The following is a 16,797-nucleotide window of genomic DNA, read 5'->3' as shown; positions in this document are numbered from 1 at the left end:
ACCGCCACTACGCATTAAATGTGGAACAATCCCCCCAGAGCCATGTTTGGTCAAGAAACCTTTCATCTTCTAATGGTCATCGTGACACGCCACGACGACCACAAAACCTAGGGGGCAGCTGATGGGATCGACAAACTCTCTTTTCTTGGACGACCTCATCAAATATACTCGTCCACCTTGGCACGACACGAACGAAGGCAGGCGAGTCATTAATAAGAAGATTCAATGCCTTAGATAGTTACCAATTAGTTGGTAGACCATTGAAGGCCCATCAAGGCCCACACTAATAAGCCCTGAGGCATTACAGAAAGAGCACTAAAGCCACAATTAAGGTCCCAACGACTAAAAACTATGAAGTTATATATACGCACTCAAAGAAGACAAACAAGGTACATAGATTCACCCAAAAATACTCTTATACATATATCTTTGATCTTCAGAACTTTCTTATTTCTCTCTAAAGCTTCTATATACTAACTTTGACATCAAAGACGCTATGGCAGGCACCACACCGGTGACCACCTTAGAAGAGCCTTTGTTCTGCGTTTGCAGGAATAGTGACGAGGATTCAGCTCTGTCTAGACGAACCTACAGGACTAATGATTTACGCATCATCAATGTCACTCATACCAATATAACTTGACTATCATTCCATTCCACCCACCCCTATCACTATGTCATGAGCGCATAGGTTTGATTACATTAATATGCGTGTATGTGAAATATATATCAAGCATAACAGGCCAAGAGCCTAATAGTAAATGGCATAATCTACACTCTTTCATGAAGAGGATCAAGGTTAAAATTCACTATCCTTTATTATTATATCTATCAAATGATATATATATATATATATATATATATCCAACTTAATTGAAAGTTTTGAACCTTAAGTTGTTTCACAATTAAAAATAAAATAAAACAAAACAATAAACAAAAATCAAAATATGATAAATCATCACTGACGATAAAGTACTTTTAATGACCTGGTCTTAATTTTTTTTAAGCTAGTCTTCCACTTTGCAAATTATCAAGTTTTCCTTCACCATGTAACACCTTACCGAAAGTAAGGTAAGACAATTTTTTTTTTTAATAATGATTTTTATGAATTTTTGTGTGTTAAATTTTGTACCTTTTTAGACCCTTAAACACAAACAAGATTAACCTAGTTATTTAGCCAAGTGATTAACTTAGGTAAATTATACAAATCTAGGTTAACACAGATAAATCATATCATTGAAACAGTGCAAAAAATAAAGAACACAACGATATGATAACCCAGGAAAACCAAACAGGTAAAAAACCTAGGGAGGATTTAACCTAGCTATCCTCAAGATAAAATAGATCCACTATGAAAGAATTGAAGTTTTACAATAGCGACTTAGACCACTAACATCCTATTGCTACCTCGAGTAGAAAACTTACTACCACGACCATGTGACAGCTCTGAGTCCATGGACTACTTCTTTCTTGGATTCACAACAATCATAAGTACTCCCACTTGTGTTTCTCTTTAAGCTCTTTGTGCAGTAACTGAAACGATCACCAAACTCTTGACATCAATCTCAATCTTGATAACCCTAAGTATGTATGAAGGCAAACACCTCTAGATCTCAGAAGAGATTCATACACACAACATAAACAACAGCAACAAAACGTGGCTAGGGTTTTCCAATTATACTTAAGCCAAAATATAAAACCCTACACGTCATATGGGCTTGGGCTTGAGTTGGAAAATTTGCAGAAAAACAATATGCACGAGCTTCGATCGATTGAATCTAATTTTCGATCGATCGAGCCTTGTAGATTTACACAATAAATCCTACAGTACACTCGATTCCAACTTTACACAAAAAACACTTTGAGTAGCCTAAATCTAGACTAAATGTTTTGATCATGGTTTGCTAACATTACACATTGAAGTTCTAATACATTAGTTCCTAATTCCTTAGAACCTAACAAATTTTATACTTGAACTATGATATTTGATTTTCTATAAGAAATTAGTCTTGATTTGGTTAGTATGAATTCAATAAGCTATGTCTTGAATCCATATTTACTTGGGTATGTTTAGGTTATTGGATGATTCTATGTAGGGCTATCAACCGGTCTGGTGGGTCAGGTTTCTGCCTAACCTGTAATTGACCTATTCAAGATCGGGTGGGCGATTTCCCAACCTACAACCGACCCATGTACAACAACAGGTGCATCAACTCGAGTTGCCGGTGAGTGGTTGTCAGTTTTGGGTGAAACCAAAAATCACCAGAATTCACCGAAAAGTGGCAAGATCTAGCTAGATTCGTCGAAGATCCTCCAAGATTCAGTCTAAACTTGTCAGATCTGGCGAGATTTCTGCCAAATCATGTGGAGAAATCACTGGTTTGACCAAATTTGGTGTATATCATGCTAGAAATCACTAAATTAGCTGAAAATTTGGCCAAAAGTTTGGAAAAAATGGCTGAAGTTAATGGTCTTTGGACGGGTCGAGATTCATGGGTTTTGGAAGAGGAGATCTGAAACCAACCTTCCAATGCCGGGTTTTTAACATCGAGACTTGAGTCCGAAAGGCGGATCGAATGATTCTGGGTCGGGTTTGGGCGGGTGGGCTAGTAAGTTGGACAACCTTAATTTTATGATTAAGTGAAGCTGATAATGCTTTTGATAAATTAGATTTATTGTTTTATATTATAAATTTATTATATTCTTATCATATTATAATTTTTATATTGTAGATTGTATTTCTTTTATTTATAAACATTTTTTAACCATAAATGTCTACTAAAATATATCAATATAGATATGCCTTTTTTGTTTTATGTTTTTAAAAAGACTAAGAAAAAAATTTGAATCTTAAATAGGACCACTTGCTTAATTTGTTACTCGTAATAAAAAATAACAGAAAGTAATTATAATGAAAAACATGACATATAAAAATAATGAATAAGAAATTCATAAAAAAGAGATAGAAGGTAATGAAATAATAAAACAAGAAGATACTAATAAAATACTTATAATTATATTCAAACATGTAAATGTAATATATATATATATATATATATATATATATTAAGATAGGTAAATGAATGGGACGGGGGAGATTAAATTCGAACAGAAAACAAAGTGCACTGCAAATATATATAATATAATAATTATTGATTATATAAAAAATACTAGATTGTTTTCAAAATTCATATATCAATTACAAAATTTTATTGTCACTACTTATCATAAATGTTTTTAGTAGAAAGAAAATTTTTAAAATTAAAATTGATAAAAACCCTAGATAAAATCAATCATGTCACTGAAAGAAAGTAGATTATCCATATGATCATATATATAAAGGAAATGCTGGCAAAGCCTAAATAAATAAATAAAACAAAAAATTCTCGATACTATGTGGATAAACTTGAAAACAAGGAAGTTCACGAAATTTGAAACAATAATGCGAACCGTTCAACCAATTAGTCTAGACTCTAACCAAAAGTGCAGTCAAGCCATTTATCTTTTAGACTTTTAGTAAGAGACAGAACAGAACAAGACATGCAACAAAAAAACGAAAAGGAAAACGGAACCTACTTCAATTGCTTTATGCACTACAGCACTAGTCGTATAATTAAGAAAAAGAATACTCATGATGCAATGGTTATTCCACAAGTATAAGTGCTTGTGGGCTGTGGGGATAAAGGCTGGGGTTTAAAACTCAAAGAGCTTCAGAATAAAGTCCTGAATACAAACGAGTAAAATTTTTCCTTTATTAATTTCCTCAAGGTGCTCACCTCCATAGTGGGTGTAGTTATCAGTATATAATAAGCATGTAATAACTAAGTATCCATTTCACTCGTAGCCTTTGCCCAAATCTACTCCTATTTGTTACAATGGAATTGCCCAAGCTTTTCAATACCCTTCTCATTATTGAAGCTCTCTTCATCTCCCAAACACAAGGTCTAGCAACCCCCACCAACTTAAACCTCTTCAGAGAATATATAGGAGTTGAGTTCAAAAATGTCAAATTTACTGATGTTCCTATTGTTAGGGACATATTTTTATGTAATTGGCATATTCTTTGACAAAACACACTTTACTTGTATTTGGGTAAATCTAAGTAGGTTCAAGATGATCATTACAAGTGGTTAAATTGAAGACATGAAGATTACTCAAGAATTGTTCAAGAAAAGTGCAATCTACAGGTCTCGATACCTCCTCGACAGAAGCTCGATCTATCGAGATCCATTAAAACTTGACAGATGTCTCGATCTATCGAGCTTATGGGATTTAGACTATAGCCAGCAACGTTTTTATTTTAAAAGGCTATTTGTTTATAGGTTTGTATAATCCTTATAGGATTAGGAAAATCCAAGGTTTGTGGGTTTGTATAATCCTCATTGGACTAGGAAAGCCCAAGGTTTGTGTAAACCTATTTGGAATAGGAAAGTCCATTAATCTCCTATTTAAAGGAGGTGGAAAAAAACAAACTTAACCCTAGAGAGCTTCATAAGGTTTTCTTTTTGAAACTCTAACCTCCTCCTACAGATGAAAGAGTTCTTGCTGCGTTTCTTGTACGCCTTTGGGTTTTGTAACCAAGCAAAGTCTCTTGCACCAATATTGAAGATCTTATTGGTGTTTCTATGTGAAGCTGCTGCAAATCAACTACAACAATCAAAGGGTTGCTGTGGAGTTAGTCACGTACTTGGATTCATGCAAAGGAGTAAGCCGTGTACTGGGATCCGCACATCAATTGGTTAGTCACGTACTGGGAGCCGTGCATTGAAAATGAGAGATTGTTACTACAGAACAAGTCCAATTGGGTATTAAGGTAAAGGTTCAATTGTAGGTTGATATAAAGTACTGAGATTCCTTTACTTGTAACCGCTTGTTTTGATAATAGTGGATTCTCGGGAGTGGTGACCTAAAAATCACCAGGTGGGGTTTTTGTAGTGTAAGTTTTCCCGATTCATAAACAAATCACCGTGTCAAATTTATTTTCCGTTACATACTTAGTTTATTGGTGATTTGTTTGTGCTACTACATGTTTGTATGTTAATTAACTTAATTAATACACTTGAAGAAATTAATTGGTTAATTTATCAAAAGGAGTCAATTTGTTTTTGGCCTATCACCTATTAATCCAAATGTTAAATTCCACTTCATTCTCTCTTTTGCCATAGACTATGACACCTCAGGTAATCCCTCTCCTACCAATGGAAAATTCAACATCTTCTGGGACTGAACAATCTTAGCCCCTCCCAAGTTTCTTCTATCAAGAATGCCCATCCAAATGTCAAGGATGCCTTAAGCTTGGGAGGAGATACTGTACGGGATGTCCCTGCTAGTTTCAGCCCATCCTCAGTGGATTCATGGGTTTCTAATGTTGTTTCGTCACTCACAAGGATCATAAAGCTGTATCAATTGGATGGAATTGATATTGACTATGAGCACTTCAAGGCTGATCCTAATACCTTTGCTGAGTGCATTGGGAAGCTTGTAACAATTCTGAAGAGGAATAACGTAATCTCGTTTGCTTCTATAGCTCCATTTGATAATGATCAAGTTCAGAAAAATTATTTGGCCCTGTGGAGGAAATATGGGCACCAAATAGACTATGTCAACTTCCAATTTTATGCATATGATAAGGGAACCACAGTGCCTCAATTTCTTAACTACTTCAAAACCCAGAGCTCTAATTATAATGGTGGTAAGGTTTTAGTAAGCTTTAGTACTGATGCTAGTAGTGGTGGGTTAAAACCTGAGAATGGCTTCTTTACTGCATGCGGTAAACTCAAGAGTCAGAAGCAACTTCATGGTGTCTTTCTTTGGTCAGCTGATGACTCCAAGGCTAATGGTTTCCGCTATGAAAAGGAAGCTCAGCGAATTTTGGCAGGTCGCCACTAGTATTATCATCAAATTATTTAGTGAACAGGTATTGCAGATTAATTAGAACCCAGCTGCATGAACTACTTAACTGTTATTGTCTTGTATTTCCATATTTCATATTTGTGCTTTGTGTGTTTGTAATAGTACATTGTACTTTTAAGTTGTTTTCTCCTAGTTTAAGATTATGTTGTGGCTTTTGGCATATATTTGAATTCTCTGCACTATCTATTTCACTGTTCCACATCTAGTCATCTATGGAAACTTGCAGGAAGTTGGGTTTTTGTTCTTATCTATTGTTGAACTTTAGCTGAGAGAGAAATCAGAGATGTGTCTTTTATGGCTAATTAATTGTATGGTTGTTACTTGTTTGTCCAGAGTTATCAAATATATTCTTATTTTCTATATCAATATAATATACTTTTGATTTAATTTTGCTTAATTCCTTTCCCAACAGCTCTGTCTTGTACTTGAAAAGGATGCTTATAATTGTTAAGTTTTACTTTAATATAATTTCTACCATTCACGCCATGGGAGACTTGAGTTTGTATCTTTCACCTGGACGTGACTAAAGTCTGGAAAGCATGGGTGCAGCAATCTAGTCGCAGCACCCGTGTCCAATTCTTGGGCACGCAGCATGGGACGCGGCTGCATGCGCATTCCTTTTCAAGTAGAAGACAGAGCTGACTTGCATTTTTTTTTTTTTAATTTTTTTAAGGGCAACAAACAAGCTGACCTGCATATTCACTTTCAAGAACTGAGTTGTGGTATCACGTGTGGACAAAGAAGGTTCTTCAAAGCTCAAAGATTGCATCTGGAGAGTATTCAAAATGGGTAAAGTGAACCCAGGTGGGTTGGCCAAGTGGTTGGGCACTTGGTCTCAAAGTACTTGTCCCAGGTTCAATTAGGTGTGCTCCCTAGTTCAACTCTGGGTACCTGTACTTTGAAAAAACTCTCTGGGCCAGCGATTTACTCCTTTAGGGCCCACCTGTCGCGAACAGTGATTAGTTTCTGGTTGAAAGTTTTGAGAATACACTATAGGAAACCAAAAAATGGGTAAAGTGAGATGACTTAGTGGAGTAGGTGGTGGGACATTGGAATGTGCATTGTGCCATCATGTGGTGTAGGGGTAGGTGGTGGAACTTAATATCCCATTATATTTATTTATTTACAAGAATACCCAAATTCAAATTTCATTTTTCTCAATTACCAATCTAATTATATCCTCATCCATAGAAAAGACAGTGGACGAGAGTAACATCAATCTTCGTCCATCTCATGGTACCCACCAGACGAAGATGAGGTCGTTCACCCACAATCAATGACAAAGCATTACATGACAATAATGAGTTTTCGTACCGTTGGAGAGACAAAGATCTTATCATTAACACCCCACAAGGGCGTTACAGATACCGCATTGAAACTACCATTAAAGCACCACCAACAGCTGGAAGGAAGAAACAAGCGCATATATATACCAGCACCCCAAGACCTGAGAAGGTACAGACACTCTAGCTAATATTCTCTCATATTCTAGTACTGAATTTTCTTTTCTCTTCTATCCATTCTGACTTTATCATAGGAGGCTTTGTGGCAGGCACCACACCGGTGACCCACACTTCTTCCAGTTCTCATTTACTTTTTCAGGATCTTGTTGGCTATGGATGGCTTTCCCTCTAGATGATCATTCTGACTGACAATTTCAACATCATCAGCTACCACTTTAGTTGTAATCAATCAACAACACAAGGCAGACAACACAGTTCATGTCCATTGCTTAGACATGAGGCCATATGCAAGGTCGGGAGATATACAATATGTTCTACCCCCAGGCAATAATATTTCAATCCCGCTGCCATCATCCTATGATGAATTTGTCTGCATGGAAAAATACAGTCCTCAGGTATACCCGCACGTGGGTTACTATTTCCTGCCCCGAGGTAGCCAATTATACTAGTATAAGTGTTTTGTAAAAGTTACAGATGAAACCTTTTTCGAATGGAACGAGAAGAATAAGAAATGGGAGCTCATGCTCCCTGCTACACAGATCCCCTAGTTCATCTTGCGCTTTTCAAATCAAAGTATCAGAAGGGCTTGTTTTCTTAGAGAATAAACAAGATTATTGTGAATCAAAAGTTGAGTAGGTAACTCAAGACAGACTAATGTTTTTTTCTTTTTTGGTTTCTTTTTTCTAAGTGAATAAACAAGATTAATTATTGTGGATCCCAAATATATAATTGTTCAAAAAAATTCCACTACATCAAATCATAATTATAAAAAAGAAAAAAAAAAATCTGTTAAGTTGGCAAAATAAACCACTTCCCATTTGTTAGCCGCAAAGAAACCGTTCCAAAGTATCCATTGTGCTATATTGGTCATGAATAAACGAAAGCAGTGACACCAATATTCTGCAAATACTTATCACTGCCAAATGGTATCGTACGTTCTGATGATTTCTTAGATAAGAAGCAATAGATTGTTTGGATAATTACATCACTTGATATTGGCAGTTATCAACTTATCATTTCTTCAAATGTCACCTTTTTAAACAGCATTTTAAATTATTATCAAAATGATTTTTCCAAGAACCCGTAAACAATCAAGATCAAGATGTCACTAATTCAACCTCTCCACTTATAGTTTTCAATCTACTGCTATGACAACATGCTGTTAGGTTCTGAAAGTTCAAATAGTGTAAAAACACCCTTGAACGTTTAGACCCCCAAATTACAACTTAACCAATTCAAGCATTATGTCAAACAACTAGTGTGCGGAAAATTAACATAAGCTATAATATGGAATTGGAAAAACTATCTAAGCCAAATTAAAATCACAACTCACAGCAGATAATAAAAGACAAAGATAAAAGGGAAGGAAGATGCAAACACAAAGACAACACGCGATGTGTTATCGAAGAGGAAACCGAAGCCCTCGGCGTAAAACCTCTCCGCCGCCCTCCAAGCGGTAAACAATCCACTAGAAAATGTAGTTGGGATACATGGACAGCAATAGACCCTCCAAGCCTAATCTACCCAGTGCACCTAAGCCCTCCAAGCTTCTTGCTCCAACGAGGTTGCGCCGAACCTTTTTCTTTTCTAGCTTCCCGAATTCCGCTACTAGACCTTAGTATCAACCAATGAAGATTGGTTCCTTCCTAACTGCTTCCCAGAACACCAAACAGCCCTCTCACAGTAATGGATATGGTAAGAACAAGGTTTTGGTAAAAAGCCTCTCAAGGGTTTGGCAATGGAGAGGAAAAGAGTTGAGAAATTTGAAGAGGCACTTATGTAAAGATTGTAGATGAATCAATCTTGTTTTACTCTAGGGTTTCTCTCTCAAAATTCTCTCTGGAAACTCTCTTTCTTTTGTGGGTATAAGGGGTATATATACTAGGGTGAGAGAGGAATGTGAAACGTTAGGTTTTTCAAAACAGGGCTGGCTCGCAGCTTGACCTCGCGACTTGACTGAGTCGCGAGATAACCGTATGGCCAGTTGTCCTGTTTTGTCCTGTAGTGCTCCAGCTAGCATGACTGTTCACCTTCTGGCATGCTTGGCACGTGTGCTGCGTCTGGCGGCTTGCAGCCGCGAGTCACGCGCAAGGCCAAGCCACGAGTCTCTGTTTTCTTGCACACTCTTGAGCAAACTTCACTCTATCTCACTCACTACCCTTACAACAAGCCCACCTAAATATAAGGTTACTAAATGCTGAAATACAAGCAAATTTGGCACGGAATAAAGCCAATTAGATGATTGAATAAATTCAACCTTACAGGTTCTAAAAGTTTAAAACAATTGGCAAATCGTAACACAAACTTGTCTAGATATAGATCATAGAGTATATAGGTATTATTAGATAATGTTCAAGGTGATTCAAGTCAAGATTCAAAAACAAGTAAGCTGTAGAAAGAAGAATTCAGAAACTGCTTGGTTCGACCAAACCGATCGAAACAAGTATCTGTAGAATTCTATTTTAGCCGAAACTCTATTTAAACGTATTGGGTTTCAAGAAAAACACTATTAGTATATTAAGGAAACCCTAAGCACGTTTTTATAAGGCTTTTCAAAGAGAGAAGAGTGTGCCTCTTTTGTAGATCTAGGGTTTTGTACCCAAAAAGCTCACTCATGTCTTCTATCGATGTTATTCCTTGAAGAATCTCAAGATCCAGTTGTTATAGAAGTTGCTACCTTCTATAGTCATCAAAGGTGCCGATGATCTAAACCTTCAAGGGTGGTCTTGGAGTCACAAACAGGAGAGTTTGTGTTTTGCAAAGGCCAAGGAAAGAAATAGTCCATGGACTCGGAGCTATCATGTGGTCGTGGTAGTAAGTTTTCTACTCAAGATAGTAATAGGATGCTAGTGGTCTAAGTTCTATTGTACAAACTTCGATTCTTTCATAGTGGATTTGTTTTTTACTTTGAGGATAGCTAGGTTAAATCCTCCCCAGGTTTTTTACCGTTTTGGTTTTCCTAAGTCATTATATCATTGTGTTCTTTATTTTTCCACTACTTTACATGATATGATTGTTTTGTTTTAACCTAGATCTGAATAATAAACCTAAGTATTCACTTGGTTAATTAATTAGGTTAAATAACCTAGTTTATAGGGATCTAAAAACTAACAAATACCAATACCCTCCTTTAAAGAATTAAACTATTAATTGAATTATTACATTTTTTTTTTTCCTTTTGAAAAAGAAAGATAGTAAGATAATTCAAAAACAAATATCACATGGCAACACTAATGAGTAATTACCACAACTATTTGGTGAAAAAGAACAACACAGTTTTCCCCAAATCACTCGAAGATGGGATGGTACATAATTTGAAATATGAAAAAAAAAAAATATATATATATATATATATATATTCCTTATAAAGTTGAAGATAATTACTTTAAGATGTATTTCTTGATTGAAGAATTGATTTTATTCCAAACTCGCTTAATATTTTCTTCCCCTTTCATAAAATCTCAGTCCGTGTTGATGAATTTGAACATAGATATGAAATGACAAACGATAACAAAAGTCAATCCTTTGAACTTAAATAAATTGGATTAGTAGTTAGCATCAAAACATGACTAGGCATGTAGATATTTACTTGGAATTCTAGTTTGTGTTATTGTTGAACCGATATGTTTTGTACTATTTTGTCAAATTGAAGTTTACATGGTTTGGTAGATAATAGTGTTCTCTTATAGAATTAATTATTATTACAGTACGTGTAGTAGTTTATCAATTAAGTATTTGAAAGGAACCCTTATCAAATTAGTAGATAAAATGAACTCTTTTAAAAGGAACTGCTTTATTAAACTCCACACAAAAACACGAGAAAAATGAACTCTTTTAAAATAAACTGCTTTATTATGTGGGTTCCAGTTAGCTCAACTAGTAAAGTCTCTGATAGTTGTATAAGAGATTTGAGATTCAATTCCCGCCTACACAAAAAACTGATTGGTGTCTTGGTCTGATGATAAAGAGCTATCATCAGAAGCGGACGCCATAGGTTGAAATTCTCTCAAAAAAAAATAAATAAATAAACTGCTTTATTAAACTCCACACAAAAACTCGAGAAATTAGTATACAAACTGACGAGTATCGGTAAAACGGTCGTTTATTTACAAGGATGACCGTAAAGTGCATCTAAGTTAGGATAACTCCTACAAGCAAGTAATGAAAGGCCATCCGTATGAACGGATGAGCCTATGCACATTAAAGTCAGAAATAACTCCATCAAGCCAGCTAACAACAAGTAAATGCCGAAAAGGTTACAAGAGCTTTGATGAGCCAACGGTCATGAGTTACACATTAAAGAGAATCTTCATTGCCATTAAATTCTATAATTCATTCAGGTGAAGATGCCCAAAAGAGCATTAACGGGCATAAATGACTGACCAAAAAGCAAGCTATATAAAGCTAGCCAACCCAGGTGAGTTGGCTTCATGAAAAACACAAGATACCGCAATTATCCTATCAATTAGAGTGATAATCTGACTTAGGCATTAGAGTGTCAATAGCTGGCACCACACCGGTGATCTTTCTTTTAATTTCTTGTCTTTTCAACAGGTATCGTGGTTCATCCATCTTTAATGACGAGGAGCATACTAACGAGGTCATATTTGAGCTTCATCAGTTTGGCACCGTCTGTGAGGAATCGACAAGCCATTGTATCCCTATCGACAAAGCTCTTTAAGACCAATGGAATGCTGCAACAGCACCCCTGGATCCAGTAGTAATGGCTCAATAGATCCAAGCTCTAACCGCGAATGTGTAGGAGCTAATGAAACAGAATGAAGAGTTGAAGCGTCGAGCTCGTCCTGAGGGCAGCAACACTTCACTTCAGCAACGCAACCGTAGCAACACGACGAAGAAGTTAGCAGCCCTTAGAACAACAAGGGAAAAGATGTTTTCGAATACACTGAGCAATCCACACACAGTAATGATTATATGATGAAAAGCCTAAGGAGGGAATTGGATGAGGTGAAAAACGCCATGAAGGGGAAGAAGGCGATGAATCTCGATGGTATGCTCAAGCAAACAAATTCACCCTTCACCAATAGTGTTCTAGAGTGCCCCTTGCCTCCAAAGTTTGGTCTCCCACAACTGGAGTTCTATGACAGCACGAAAGACCCTCTTGACCATATAGGGGCTTTCAAGTCAATTCTGAACCTCCAGCAAACTCCGTATGAAGTCATATGTAGGTCTTTTCCTGCCACTCTTAGGGGAGCTGCCAGGGTGTGGTTCAGTAAACTGCCAGCATCCTCAATTGCTAACTTCAAACAGCTTAGTGACTCATTTTTCTGGCACTTCATTAGGGGGTAGCATCACAATGGCCTTCTTACTTGTTGACTATAGGGCAGCAGGAAGGGGAAAGCTTGAGAGATTACATGAAGCGCTTTAACAAAGTTGTTCTTGAGATTGACGAGGCTAACAACCAAGTTATAATGACAACCTTTCAGGCTAGACTCAACAATCCCGATCTCGTCATTTCATTGGGAAAGATGCCACCAACCTCTATGACAGACCTTTTGTTCAAAGCTCAGAAGTATATGAATGGGGAGGACGCTTTCACTACAAAAGGGCTGAAGGGAAAACAAAAGAAGGAAGAAACCAGTGACTCTTAGGGTAAGAAAAAGGACCACAAAGACCATTCATTGGAAACCAAGGCTAGTAAGAGCAACCTAGAAGTTCCAAAGAAGAGGTTGAACTTCACCTCACTAGTGATGCCTACGAACATGATCCTAATGCAAATTAAGGATGAACCCAGCTTAAAATGGCTGAAGCCATTAAGCACATCCTCTAGGAAGCGCGATCCGAAGAAATATTGTCGTTTCCACAAGGATCATGGCCATTACACCGACGAATGTCGTGATTTGAAAGAGCAGATTAAGGAGTTAATCTAGAGGGGGAAGCTCCAAAAGTTCAACAAGAGAGATCATCAGTCTCGATTAAGGGCAAAAGATAAGTCTCATGACGATAAGAAGGATGATGGACGAGACCATCCAAAACAAGCTGTGGAGGAAATAAGGATGATAACAGGCAGACCAGTATTAGGAGGATCATGCAAGTCCTTAAGGAGGGCCTATTAGAGATAGATTAACAGCGTCCACGTCAAGCATCCTTCAGCAAAATACCGTCAATCAAAGAATGACAACATAAATTTCTCTGAGCAAGACGTAAATGGGGTCAAGCAGCCTCATGACAACCCCCTCGTCATCATGCTGGAAATTGAAGGCTTCAACACAAGAAGGGTTAGTCAATAATGGGAGCTCGGTGAACATCATGTACATGACGGCATACCAGCAACTGAAGTTGGACCCTAAACAGCTCCAACCTTTCAAGTTACCTTTGGTCAGTTTCAGTGGAGACCGTATCTACCCAAAAGGCATCATCTCATTATCAATCACAGCAGGGATGCATCCAGCTCTGGTAACAAAACAGGTGGATTTTTTTATCGTCGATTTTCCATCATCATACAATGTGATCCTTGGACGATCAACATTAAATCGACTTAATGCTGCAACCTCGACCTACTGCCTCAAGGTGAAATTCCCAACCCCATATAGGATTGGAGAAATACGCGGAGACTACCTGCTAACCTGAGAATGTTATCAAGCAGTATTAGCTTCCAAAGAAAATCATGCATGGATGGTCGAGGAGGAGCCTGAGAAGCCTGCCAAGGATTTGGAAGATGTGAAGCTGGTAGAGGGAGATCCTTCCAAAGTCACTAAGGCCGGAGGAGACCCACCAATGAAAGAAGAAATAGTGGAGTTCCTGAAGAAGAATCTAGATATTTTTACTTGGACCCATGAAGATACGCCAGGCTTAGACAACAAGGTGATAGAGCACCGGTTAAATGTCGACCCTACAAAAAAGCCCGTCTAACAAAAATGAAGGGTTTTTGCTTCTAAAAGGAATAGGGTTGTCATGGAAGAAGTGGAGAAGCTCTTAATTGTTGGTTTTATCCAAGAAGTCTTCTATCCCAAGTGGCTTGCCAATGTCATCATGGTTAAGAAGTCCTACGAAAAATGGCGAATGTGCGTTGATCTTACAGACCTCAACTATGCTTGCTTAAAAGACAGCTTCCCTCTCCTCAGAATTGACCAGCTTGTGGATTCTACAGCTGGCCATAAGTTGCTGACTTTCATGGATGTGTTTTTAGGCTATAACCAAATTCGCATGAATGAGGAAGATCAGGAGAAAACGGCTTTCGTCACTAGCTAGGGGTTGTACTACTACAAAGTCATGCTGTTTGGCTTGAAAAATGCAGGAGCTACCTAGTGAATCACAAGTTTAGCAAAAAAAATTGGACGAAATATGGAGGTATACGTGGACAACATGCTCGTCAAAAGCAAAAAGGCAAAGTCACACCTAGACGATCTCAGAGAAACTTTTGACACTCTGAGGAAGTATCAGATGAGACTAAACCCAACAAAGTGTGTATTTAGGGTCTCGTCAGGCAAGTTTTTGGGGTTCATGGTTTCTCCACGAGGAATCGAGGCCAACCCAAAGAAAGTTAAGGCCATACTTGACATGACCTCGCCAAGAAGTGTGAAGGAAGTACAGAGGCTGCCTGGATGAATTCTAGCCCTAAACAAGTTCATTTCCAGGGCCACAGATAAGTGCCTCCCATGTTTTAAGACACTAAAGTAGGCTTTCCAATGGACAAAAGAGTGTGAAGTAGCTTTCCAGGCCCTCAAGGAATATTTGTCCAAACCACCACTCTAGAGTCCATCCGTTGAAGGAGAAAACCTATTCCTTTACTTGGCTGTATCACAAACAGCTGTGAGCTTTATTCATGAAAAGCTAAAGATTTAGAGGCCGGTTTATTATACAAGCCAAGCCTTCCAGGGTGGAGAGGCGAGATACCTAAGGATAGAGAAGATGGCTTTTGCTCTAATTGTCACATCTAGGAAGCTTCATCCATACTTCCAAACTCATACCATCTTTGTCATGATGAACCAACCCATTCGGAAAGCCATGAGCAAGCTAGATGCTGCAAGGAGAATGGTTCAATGGGCTGTGGAGTTGAATCAATTTGATATCGACTACAAACCATGGATGGCTATTAAAGCTCAGGCATTAGCTAACTTCCTCACTGAGTTCACCATGACTGATCAAGACCAAGAAGCAGATTACTAGACGATATATGCGGATGGGTTGTGAGCCACAGGTGTTGGAGGTGTAAGTGTGATCCTCCTATCTCTTGAGAAAGACATCCTCAAGTACGGGGTCTAGCTTCAATTTCCAGCAACAAACAATGAAGCGGAATATGAAGCAGTACTTACAGGTCTGAGAGTCGCAAAAGCCCTGTGGGTCAGAAACTTAAAGATGAATTCAGATTCAAACCTAGTAGAGGGGCAAATCACCAAGGAGTATGAAGTGAAGAAAGACAAGATGAAAAGGTACTTAAAACTGAACAGTCAGTTAGTTTCTAATTTTGATGATGTTAGGATTACTCAGGTACCAAGGAAGGATAATTTCGAAGCGGATGAAGTGGCTAGACTTGCCTCATCCAACAACAATATAGGATAACCTGGACTATAAATAGAGGTGTAAACCTTCCCAAGCATAGAAGGGTTGGATGTAATCTATATTCAATCCAAAGGTAGCTGGATGGACCCAATAATCACTTACATCAGAGATGGCACACTCCTACCTGACCTTTCAGAGGCTAGGAAGATCAGATTAAGGTCGTCTAGATTCACAATCATAAATAAATAGCTATACAAAAGGGGGTTTTCCCAACCCTACTTGAAGTGCGGACTTCGAGGATGCCGCATATGTGCTACGTGAAATCCGCAAAGGTGTCTGTGGAAATCATTCAAGCCCAAGATCACTTGTGGGGAAAGTGGTCCGAGCAAGATATTTTTGGCCAACCATGTAGAAGGATGCAACCCAGGTCGTCCAGAGGTGTGACAAGTGCCAGCGAGGATGCCGCATATGTGCTGCGTGAAATCCGCAAAGGTGTCTGTGGAAATCATTCAGGCCCACGATCACTTGTGGGGAAAGTGGTCCGAGGAAGATATTTTTGGCCAACCATGTAGAAGGATGCAACCCAGGTCGTCCAGAGGTGTGACAAGTGCCAGCGATTTGGAAATGTGCAACACGTCCTAACGAAGCACATGACGAACATTTTGTCACCACGGTCGTTCTCAATGTGGGGAATTGATATTGTAGGCCCCCTACCACTAGGTAAGAAGCAAGTCAAATTTTTAGTTGTCGCTATTGATTATTTAACGAAGTGGGTGGAAGCAGAACCTTTGGCAGTAATCACAAAAGCCAAGATACAACACTTCGTCTGGAAGAACATTGTCTGTCGATTCGGGATTCCAAGGGTGATTATCTCTAATAACGAACGACGGTTTAATAGTAACAAGTTCAGAAATCAAACTTTACTTAAGCTAATCAAAGATCGACTTGAGGGGCAAAA

General features: G+C 38.1%; 1 pseudogene; it reads left to right on the top strand.

Annotated features, from left to right (window-relative positions):
- The first annotated feature begins 3,875 nt into the window (after window positions 1-3,875).
- LOC126714110 (chitinase 2-like) lies at window positions 3,876-5,889 on the top strand (annotated as a pseudogene).
- The last annotated feature ends 10,908 nt before the right edge of the window (window positions 5,890-16,797 follow it).

Source organism: Quercus robur, chromosome 1 (assembly GCF_932294415.1).
Source record: "Quercus robur chromosome 1, dhQueRobu3.1, whole genome shotgun sequence".
In the NCBI taxonomy this organism is placed as follows: Eukaryota; Viridiplantae; Streptophyta; class Magnoliopsida; order Fagales; family Fagaceae; genus Quercus; species Quercus robur.
The sequence above is the reverse complement of the archived record's forward strand: the minus strand, read 5'-3'. Positions and strand labels throughout refer to the sequence as shown.